The sequence below is a fragment of the Gigantopelta aegis genome, chromosome 14 (genome assembly GCF_016097555.1).
Source record: "Gigantopelta aegis isolate Gae_Host chromosome 14, Gae_host_genome, whole genome shotgun sequence".
Classification (NCBI taxonomy): domain Eukaryota; kingdom Metazoa; phylum Mollusca; class Gastropoda; order Neomphalida; family Peltospiridae; genus Gigantopelta; species Gigantopelta aegis.
The window spans coordinates 28106936-28116517 of record NC_054712.1 but is presented as its reverse complement, the minus strand read 5'-3'; the positions used below and the strand labels follow the sequence as shown (position 1 = coordinate 28116517).

General features: G+C 38.1%; 1 protein-coding gene across 1 annotated transcript in view; it reads left to right on the top strand.

Annotated features, from left to right (window-relative positions):
• Positions 1–2882: 2882 nt before the first annotated feature.
• The window catches only part of LOC121388829 (dTDP-glucose 4,6-dehydratase-like), a 38038-nt gene continuing 31338 nt past the window's right edge, over positions 2883–9582 (top strand). The window contains exon 1 of the mRNA XM_041520343.1: positions 2883–2982. The gene's annotated coding sequence lies outside the window, so the exon portion shown is untranslated. The remainder of the gene's footprint in view (positions 2983–9582) is intronic.

Genomic DNA, 9582 nt, shown 5'->3' with positions numbered 1-9582 from the left:
CTTTTTACCTTTTCGCTTATTAATAACATTAAAAAGGTTCCTGTGTCATATCCCACTACTCTATATCATTGTTTGCTTAGATGCCAGGTGCCCCCCCCCCCCCCCCCCCCCCCCCCCCCCCCCCCACCACCACCACTACCACCAATACAAAATCCTGCCTACACCACTGTTTGTCTTAGCCATTTAATTAGGGGAACATGTTATTGTATCCAACATTTTATTAAATATTGGCAACTGGAAGCTTTTTGGTGTTCCTTGTAAGAGATTACCGATATTTTGCTCTTGTGGGTTACTCAAAAAGAGATGCATCAATAAATGTTCATCATATGTAAAATATTAAAACTTTATTGAAAGAGAAAACAGTATGTCAACACCTTAGCTTCTTGCCATTATGTGTGTGGTGTGTGTGTGGCTGTTGTGTGTGGCTGTATGGGTGTGTATATCACTGTGTGTGTGTTGGTGTCAGAGAGAGAGAGAGAGAGAGAAAGAGAGAAAGACAGACACACACAGAGAGAGAGACACACACACACACACACAGGTAGACAGTGAGAGACGAAGACAGATAAATACAGATATTTGAGAGATAGTGAGGGAGTGAGAAATACAGAGTTTGTTTTGTTTCATCTAGTGCACATAAAGTAAAGTAAAGTTTGTTTTATTTAACGACGCCACTAGAGCACATTGATTTGTTTATCTTATCATCGGCTATTGGACGTCAAACATATGGTCATTCTGACACTGGTTTTTTTTAGAGGAAACCCGCTTTCGCCACATAGGCTATTCTTTTATGACTGGTAGCAAGGGATCTTTTATTTGCGCTTCCCACAGGCAGGATAGCACAAACCATGACCTTTGTTGAACCAGTTATGGATCACTGGTCAGTGCAAGTGGTTTACACCTACCCATTGAGCCTTGCGGAGCACTCACTCAGAGTTTGGAGTCAGTATCTGGATTAAAAATCCCATGCCTCGACTGGGATCCGAACCCAGTACCTACCAGCCTGTAGACTGATGGCCTAACCACGATGCCAGTCATCTAGTGCACATTGATTTATTAAAGGGACATTCCTGAATTTGCTGCATTGTAAGACGTTTCTGACTAATAAAATATTTCTACGATTAAACTTGCATATTAAATATATTTTGTTGTTTAGAGTATCAGTGTCTGTATATTCAATGCGTTTCTGGTCGTCTTAATATTTGTAAGAAGCCCAAACTGGATTTTGTCTTCAATAATTTCATACCTACGAAAAGAAAATATTTTAGGAAATAAGATGAAATTTAACCTAGTACAAATATTAGAACGACCAGAAACACATTTAATATACAGCCACTAATATTTTATGCAGAAAAAATATATTTGATATGTAATTACAATCATTAAAAAGTCTCTGTTAGTCGATAACATCTTAAAAACTGTAGCAAACTCAGGAACGTCCCTTTAATCAACAGCTATAGCTGTATAGGATACCAAACATTTGATAATTCTGATATAGTCTTGGAGGAAACCCTTTTTTTTTCAATAACTGAAAAGGATCTTTTTGTATGAACTTCCCTTAGCACATACCACTGCCTTTAATATACCAGCCTTTAGGGCTTCCATGAGTCCAAAGTACCTGAGGGTCAAACTCGACCTGGATCCGAGGACCCAACACTTACACTAGACCTCAGTGGTGTTGTAGTTAAGCCATCGGGCATACGGCTGGTAGGTACAGGGTTCACAGCCCAGTACCGGCTCCCTCCCAGAGCGAGTTTTAACGACTCAATGGGTAGGTGTAATATCACTACACCCTCTTCTCTCTGACTAACTAATAACAACTAACTCACTGTCCTGGACACACAGCCCAAATAGCTGATGTGTGTGCCCAGGACAGCGTGCTTGAACCTTAATTGGATATAAGCACGAAAGTTAGTTGAAATGAAATACACTAGATGATAATGAGACTGAGGAATGAAGTAAAATAGCATTACAGTGCTGTCTGGTGTATGACATTAATTCCAGCGATGAACATTGATGCCAAATCATGCCATTGTATTGCATTCCACACATTTGACTTTCTCACAACCCTATAATGTAACCAACGGCAAAATGACGTAAATTATTTTAATTAAATTAATGAGAGTGACCTTTCTTCAACGGGTACTCGAGTCCTGTCAACGGACTCGAACCTTACTAGACTCGGCCCGTGCCAGAGTACTCATGGAGACCCCGCCAACATTGTGGCACTGTTTGGGGATAATAAAAAAAATTCTATCAAGGTCCACTGCGGAAGTTAAATCTTGCTACCAAAGCACCACTGGTGAACGCTCTACCAACTGAGTTATATATATCATTCCTCTTAGTTGAGAGAGACATAGTTTTTTTAAAGTTTGTTTTGTTTAATTATACCACTGCCTTTGATATACCAGTCGTGGTTCACTGGTTGGAACGACAAATAGCCCAATGGGCCCCACTGATGGGGTAAATCGGACTGATCACGCATCAAACGTGCACTTTACCACTGGACTACGTCTCGCCACTCCCCCCCCCCCCCCCCCCCCCCCCCACACACACACACACACGCCGAGAGAGGCGAAGAGGGAGGGAGAGAGAGAATAATTAAAGATCAATACTAATGAACGGTCTTGTTGAGTGTTTTTTGGGTGCAAGCACTTAACCGTCTGAGCTAAAATTCCCACCCCTAAAAAACTACGTTCACCCAGTACTAAACCTTTGCAAACTATTTTGACTGGCTCCCGAATGCCCATTCAGTTTAACGTGTAACCGTCAAAAGCAGTTCAGCAAGCGTTAGCTACAAACGGCTGTCTGAACATGCCCGAGATCTTGCAGCCAATCGCTGCGAGGCAAGCATGATATTTTTTACCTTAGTGAGTGCTATTACTAGGGAAGCCGGTGTTACTGTTGAATGTTTATCGTTGATCGTACTTTGGATCGATCGTGCTTACATTTGACAGCAGTTTAGCACTTAACACAACGCAGCAGGTAAAATATTCTATATCATACGGAAATATTGGCGTGTAGTTTCATGACGTATATATAAGAGGTAAGAGGGTCTGGTGCATTTTTTAAAAGGGGGTTGGGTTGTAAATTATAAGCAACACACCACCGGTGTTCTTTGCCTATGGTAATATGTATTTGGTAATGTGATGTACAAATGTGATGTACAAATGTGTCGCAATAAATCGCGTGACTCTTACGCTTCTATTGGTCACACAATGTCAAATGACCTGTTAGATGCTGGCTACAGTTACAATTAACCGGCCCTTTGTAGTATGTGCTTGGTAACAAAGTAACGCATATCACGTGAATTGAGGAACTTGGCCCATATATATTGAAAAATAGATCTTTGCTGTTCACCGGTACAATCAGGTATTGAGGTGACGCATTGCTGTTAGTCATTTCATTATTTAAGGAAAGCCGGGAATAAAACTCACTTTGATTTAATGTAGTTGTCATAGTAACAGATGAAAGTGAGAGCGATTCAGAATAATCCACTAACATGAATTTTATATTTTCATTTCTTTCTTTTTTTAATGATGAGGTCTGGGATGCAGACCAGTAGCAAAGCTATCCATTAGGAGGTGTACACAGTGGCCGGTGGGTGTAGGGGTGGGGACTGAAGGGGATCTGTTCTCTCCCCCATTTGAGGATGAAAATGTATGAGGTTTTTTTCTTACCTTTGTTATAAATATAGATACAATATAGCTTGTGCCCCTCACCCACTAGAGAGACCCCCCCCCCCCCCCCATAACCCTTTAGGACTGGTAGGAAGCTGGGGAGTAAGGAGGGGTCCTTCCCACTTTTCTTGATCCAGTAGCAGCAATGGTTTATATATATATATACTTATCATGAGTGAACCAGTTTCGGTGAGCATAAGCATTCAGTTCTAAAGCATATCAATATTTATAAAGAGACAGTTGTTAATCAAATACCTACCTTATTACTAGTATTTCTATGTTTCATTTGAGCCCTAAACTGGCCAGTAAGTAGCTAAGTTTAGCGCACATGCGTCATAAACTGTAGCATGCATCAGCAATAAATATTGTTAACTATGTAACTATGTTTCGGTAAGTGATACATTTAGTGGTATAGCTTACAGCAAAAACTTCCCAACACAATTTTTTTTAGTGTTTTATCAAAACATGTACCGGGTATGTTGTTCACAAAACATGCACTTATAATAATTTATAAAAAAATATTTTAAATATTTACGGCAAATTACAAAATGGGAGTCCTCAAGAACCAATGTTAACAGAGAACATTTTAGGAAAATGAATGTAACAATTAGGATGTCTTGTAATCATATTATAAGTTGAGCAAATATAAGCTGCATTTTGAGTTTTAATCAATATATAAATGGATATCCAGAAAGATATTTATGTTAAAACCTATAAGGACCATATATTCTTGACAAGTACCGTATTTGTAAAGAGTTTTAGCAGCAGATACCGTGACAATCATGTGACTGCAATAACCAGATACCAGTACAGCTGAGAACGGAATAGTTTTTAAAATTAAGGTTTTTTTCAAATTACAGTCTTTGAAAATCATAGAAAATGGTATTAAGAAATGTGCTGTGTTTATGAGTGGGTAAAGTTCAATCTTGCTTGCTTTGCTCATTTTAACTTTATTTTACAAACATTTCTGTATATGACAAACATTTGATTACTTTCCCCATGCAAAAGTCAAATTCGTAAAAAATATTCAAATGTATGTACTATTGCACACAAATGACACAACCACCAAAATAGGAACCTCACCGAAACAAGGCAATGGATGATTTATATTATATATATATATATATATATATATATATATAAATGTGTGTGTGTCCCACTTTTTGGCACCTTTCCTACGCCACTGGGGTAGGTAGGTGGTGGGGAATCACAAGAAAAGTTTTTATTTTTGGGAGAGTTCATTGTTATTTTCAAGCATTTAAAGAACTAAATAGCAATGTTTTGGATCATAACTTGAATTGTTTTAAAGGTTATTTTGGTGTGTTTTTTTGTCTTCAAGTGCCCGTTTTTAAAAAGGGGCCTTGTGAAGTTGAATCTGAGATTCATACTGACATATGCACTAGCAGTGTTGAAAGTCAGCTGTCACAACCTTAACTGTCAAAGGACACCTACAAATTGATGTAGTAATCATCGGCTAATGGATGTTAAACATTTGGTAATTTTGACGTACAGTCTTAGAGAGCAAACAGTCTATTAGTAGCAATAGTGGGGTCATATTTGACTGCCCCATGACCATTTTTGGAGACCAAAGTTTGAGGGTGGATTTTAAATCTTTTGGACCTTTAGACAAATTTTAGTCCCCATGCATGTATATCATGAAAGTTCCGGCTAACTCCACCAGGGGGCCAAATCCATGATGGCTGCCGGTGGCCATATTGGAAATAAAAAATTGCCATATCTTTCTTAATATGTGAGTAAGAATCATGAATTTCTGTATATGACAAACATTTGATTACTTTCCCCATGCAAAAGTCAAATTCGTAAAAAATATTCAAATGTATGTACTATTGCACACAAATGACGCAACCACCAAAATAGGAACCTCACCGAAACAAGGCAATGGATGATTTATATTTATATATATATATATATATATAAATGTGTGTGTGTCCCACTTTTTGGCACCTTTCCTACGCCACTGGGGTAGGTAGGTGGTGGGGAATCACAAGAAAAGTTTTTATTTTTGGGAGAGTTCATTGTTATTTTCAAGCATTTAAAGAACTAAATAGCAATGTTTTGGATCATAACTTGAATTGTTTTAAAGGTTATTTTGGTGTGTTTTTTTGTCTTCAAGTGCCCGTTTTTAAAAAGGGGCCTTGTGAAGTTGAATCTGAGATTCATACTGACATATGCACTAGCAGTGTTGAAAGTCAGCTGTCACAACCTTAACTGTCAAAGGACACCTATTGCCATTACACAGAGGATTACCATCCGCCTGCTACCGATTCAATCGGACTGCTGGTGCTCCCTTGCACCTGCCAGTGCAGACGGTCCCTTCTCCTCCCCCCCCACCTTTCCTGTCTTGGACAGAGAGGCCGGCCAAGGCCGGCAACTGTGCCCACGACAGGCGTGCGCTACAACAGCTTGCTCTGAACGTGCACGTAAAACCCTTTGACCTTGACCTTGACAGAGGATGCCTATTCTTCTGGTGGGGTTATTTTGCAATTTGAGGTCATATTGACATTCAAATCCATGATGGCCATTATTCACCATATTAATAATTAAAAAAACCTCTTGAAATATTTGGGTTGAATCGTAGATGAAGTATCTATTTCCATAAAAAGCAGGATGTACAATATTTAGGTGAGTTGATTTTTGCAATATATTTCATGTCATCTTGATGTTCAAATTCAAGATGGCTGTTGTTCATCGTATTTAAAATAACATGTTGGAGCCCTTAAATTAATAGTGTTAGACTAATAAATGAGGAATATATTTACACAAACAGATCATTCACAATCGTTTTTGTGTGGTAATTTTTGCAATTTGAGGTCAATTAAATTGCGCAATGTATTTAAAAATAATTTTATGTATGCCGGAAGTGAAAATTAAATGCACAAATGTAATATATGATTGGTCATAATTAAAGGTCCAGGCCAGAAAACTTAATTCACTATTGTTTGATATCTACGAATACCTTTTACAATATATATGAAGTATCAATAAAACACAAATTTAAAAAAAATTGACCCGTTTTTAATATATTCGCAATAAAAAGTCGCATTTTGTCCATCGCCTGCCAAAACGCCCGTCGACTCCAAGAGCTAAGTCACGTGGCCCCGTGATGTGCTAACCGGCATAACATGAAAGCGTGATTCGCAGCCTTTCAGACATTTTACTGGGAAGGTGGAACACATGTATTTTTAAAACATGAAAATGTTATTCTATTGAATTGAATTGTATGGATGGAATATTCTTTGGGAGATAGGTTTCATATTAAAATATGGTGAATCATTGTTTAGTGTTTGGATGTATCAAAGCTGCAGTTTTTCCGAACTTTACACAAACCGACAATCACAGGGTTTGCATGGAAGCAGTTCTTAAACGGAACCCGTGTGTAATGAAAAGGACCATCACATTCAATGAAAAGGGTTGTGTGACAAAGGAAAGGCAGGGTTGAATGATGGTGAGGTAACTGGCAATGTTATCCGAAAGAGAGTCGCTGACTAATGGGAGCTCCATTGTTCCTTTGCTCTTCTGTTGATGCCACATTTTAGCCTGGGCTTCTGCAAGATTTGAGAATTCAAGTCACAATACACAACAGTTTTAAGAGCATTCATTAATTTAGTGGAGATAGGAAGTGATGATCCAAGGTGGCACAATTGAGCTCGACCTTCCATATACTCGAGCTGCACTTTTCAAATGTAGACCTCTTATCATGACCTGATATCTAAACCAGAGTTACTATTGCATTCAGTCATGCTGTGTTTTAATGAATAGGATGGTCACCTGTCTCTTGGCCAAGGAGTTCAAAACTCTTGTATTCTTGTTTAATAACAAACTGGAGCAGCTGTTGAAGGTATTTACTCATCAAACTTGCCCTGAATAATGGACTACTCATCTTATGTTCTATCAGCTCTTGGTGTACACTTTTTGACAGTAGAGGATATTCCATCACTGCAACGTGTCATAGTAAATACATCCTTATCACTACATACTTACAGCTCCGCACCACTTATGTCAATAGTCATCAACACTAAGGATACTCATATGTCAATAGTCATCAACACTAAGGATACTCATATGTCAATAGTCATCAACACTAAGGATACTCATATGTCAATGCATAAACAGACACCTCATGCCATTACTGCATGTTCTGTATCTAGAGAAAAAGTCCAAACACTTTGTAACAAAATAATGACCCCAGTTATCATAATCACGCTATAATGGATCTGATATTAACTGTCGTATTTCTAATGAAACCATCAATGCCCTCAATATTTAAATGTTGCGCCATTCGCAACACCTGCCTAGCACTCTGATGATCATCCAGTACCCATGCAAACGGCAACAGATGTTGACAGTTGAGAATCAGTATCAGTTTTGTCAGATAGACTAGAGATCAGTAATAACCTATCATACATTGCCTTTGTTTATTGAATTTACAGTTCCAGTGGACATAAACATATTTCGAAATATATTGCATATTCCATTGTTTAATTATAGCTGCCACACCATCCAATCAGATTTCAAGGTCAAAATGTCATTATTGTAAAAACTACCCACAAAACGATTGTGAATGCCCGTTTATTATTCTGTCTCAATTACACTAAAGGGACATACCCTAGTTTTTAAACACTAACACATATTTTTGACTATTATAACAGTTTTTGATAACTTAAATCATACTTTACTTTGATTTTATTGTTTATAAAAAGGCACATGCGTCTGAGAAGTAACAGTTATGGAGTCAAGTTTTAGTCTATTTTTAGAGGGTATTTCACCTTTTCAAAGTCACAGACTCGTGTTTCACTCAGTTGTAACTTTACCCAAATGTGTTACAGGTTTGTAGATTAAGTAAACTTAGTGTTAATTTTCACGGGTTGAAACTAGGGTATGCTTTAAGGACTGCATGCAGCATGTTCACATTTTAAATACCACGTATAACGGCTATCTTGGATTTAAAGACCATGGTGATCTCAAATTACAAAAATAACCTCACCAATAGATGTTGCATCCACTTTTCAGTATAAAAACACTATTCACTTATGACATATTGTCATAACCAAAAATATTTCAAGATCTTTGACGTTTTCTTATTATCAATGTGGTAGACATTTTGGATTTTAGTGTCAATATGCCTTCAAATGGTAAAAATAACCCCACCAATTCATGATTCTTACTCACATAGTAAGAGATATGGCGATTTTTTATTTCCAATATGGCCACCGGCAGCCATCATGTATTTGGCCCCCTGGTGAAGTTAGCCAGAACTTTTGTGAGGTACATGGGAGCTAAATTTTTTCAAAGGTCCAAAAGATTTAAAATCCACCCTCAAACCCTGAAAAATAGTCACGGGGCAGCCAAATATGACCCCACTACATGGGATCTTTTATATGCACCGTCCCACAGACAGGATAGCACATACCACAGCCTTTGATATACCAGTCATGGTGCACTGGATGGAGTGAGAAATAGCCCACCGATCCCAGACTGATTGTGCATCAAGCGAGTGCTTTACCACTGGGCTACATCTCGCCTATGATTTACACAAAAGTCATCAGAATAAGTGGTGGTATTGTCCAGCCCTGTACGCGGTGGGGATGGGGTTGGGGCCTGAGACACGTGTGCATATGCACACCCCACCCAAATTACCAAAGGTCCACAAATTTAGATAATGTTATGTAAAATGTTACGTTAGGGTCACCATCATGGATTTCCAAGATGGCCACCATGTAAAAACCTATTGATACCAATAACTCAGAACCCATACCACCTACTACCTAGGCTTGTAGCTTTTCTTTTCATCTAGCTTAGAGTTTTGAGGGTGATGCATGTAGTTATATCATTCATAATATTACCTGATGGATTTTATTTTTATAAAAAAAAAGAAATATATAGA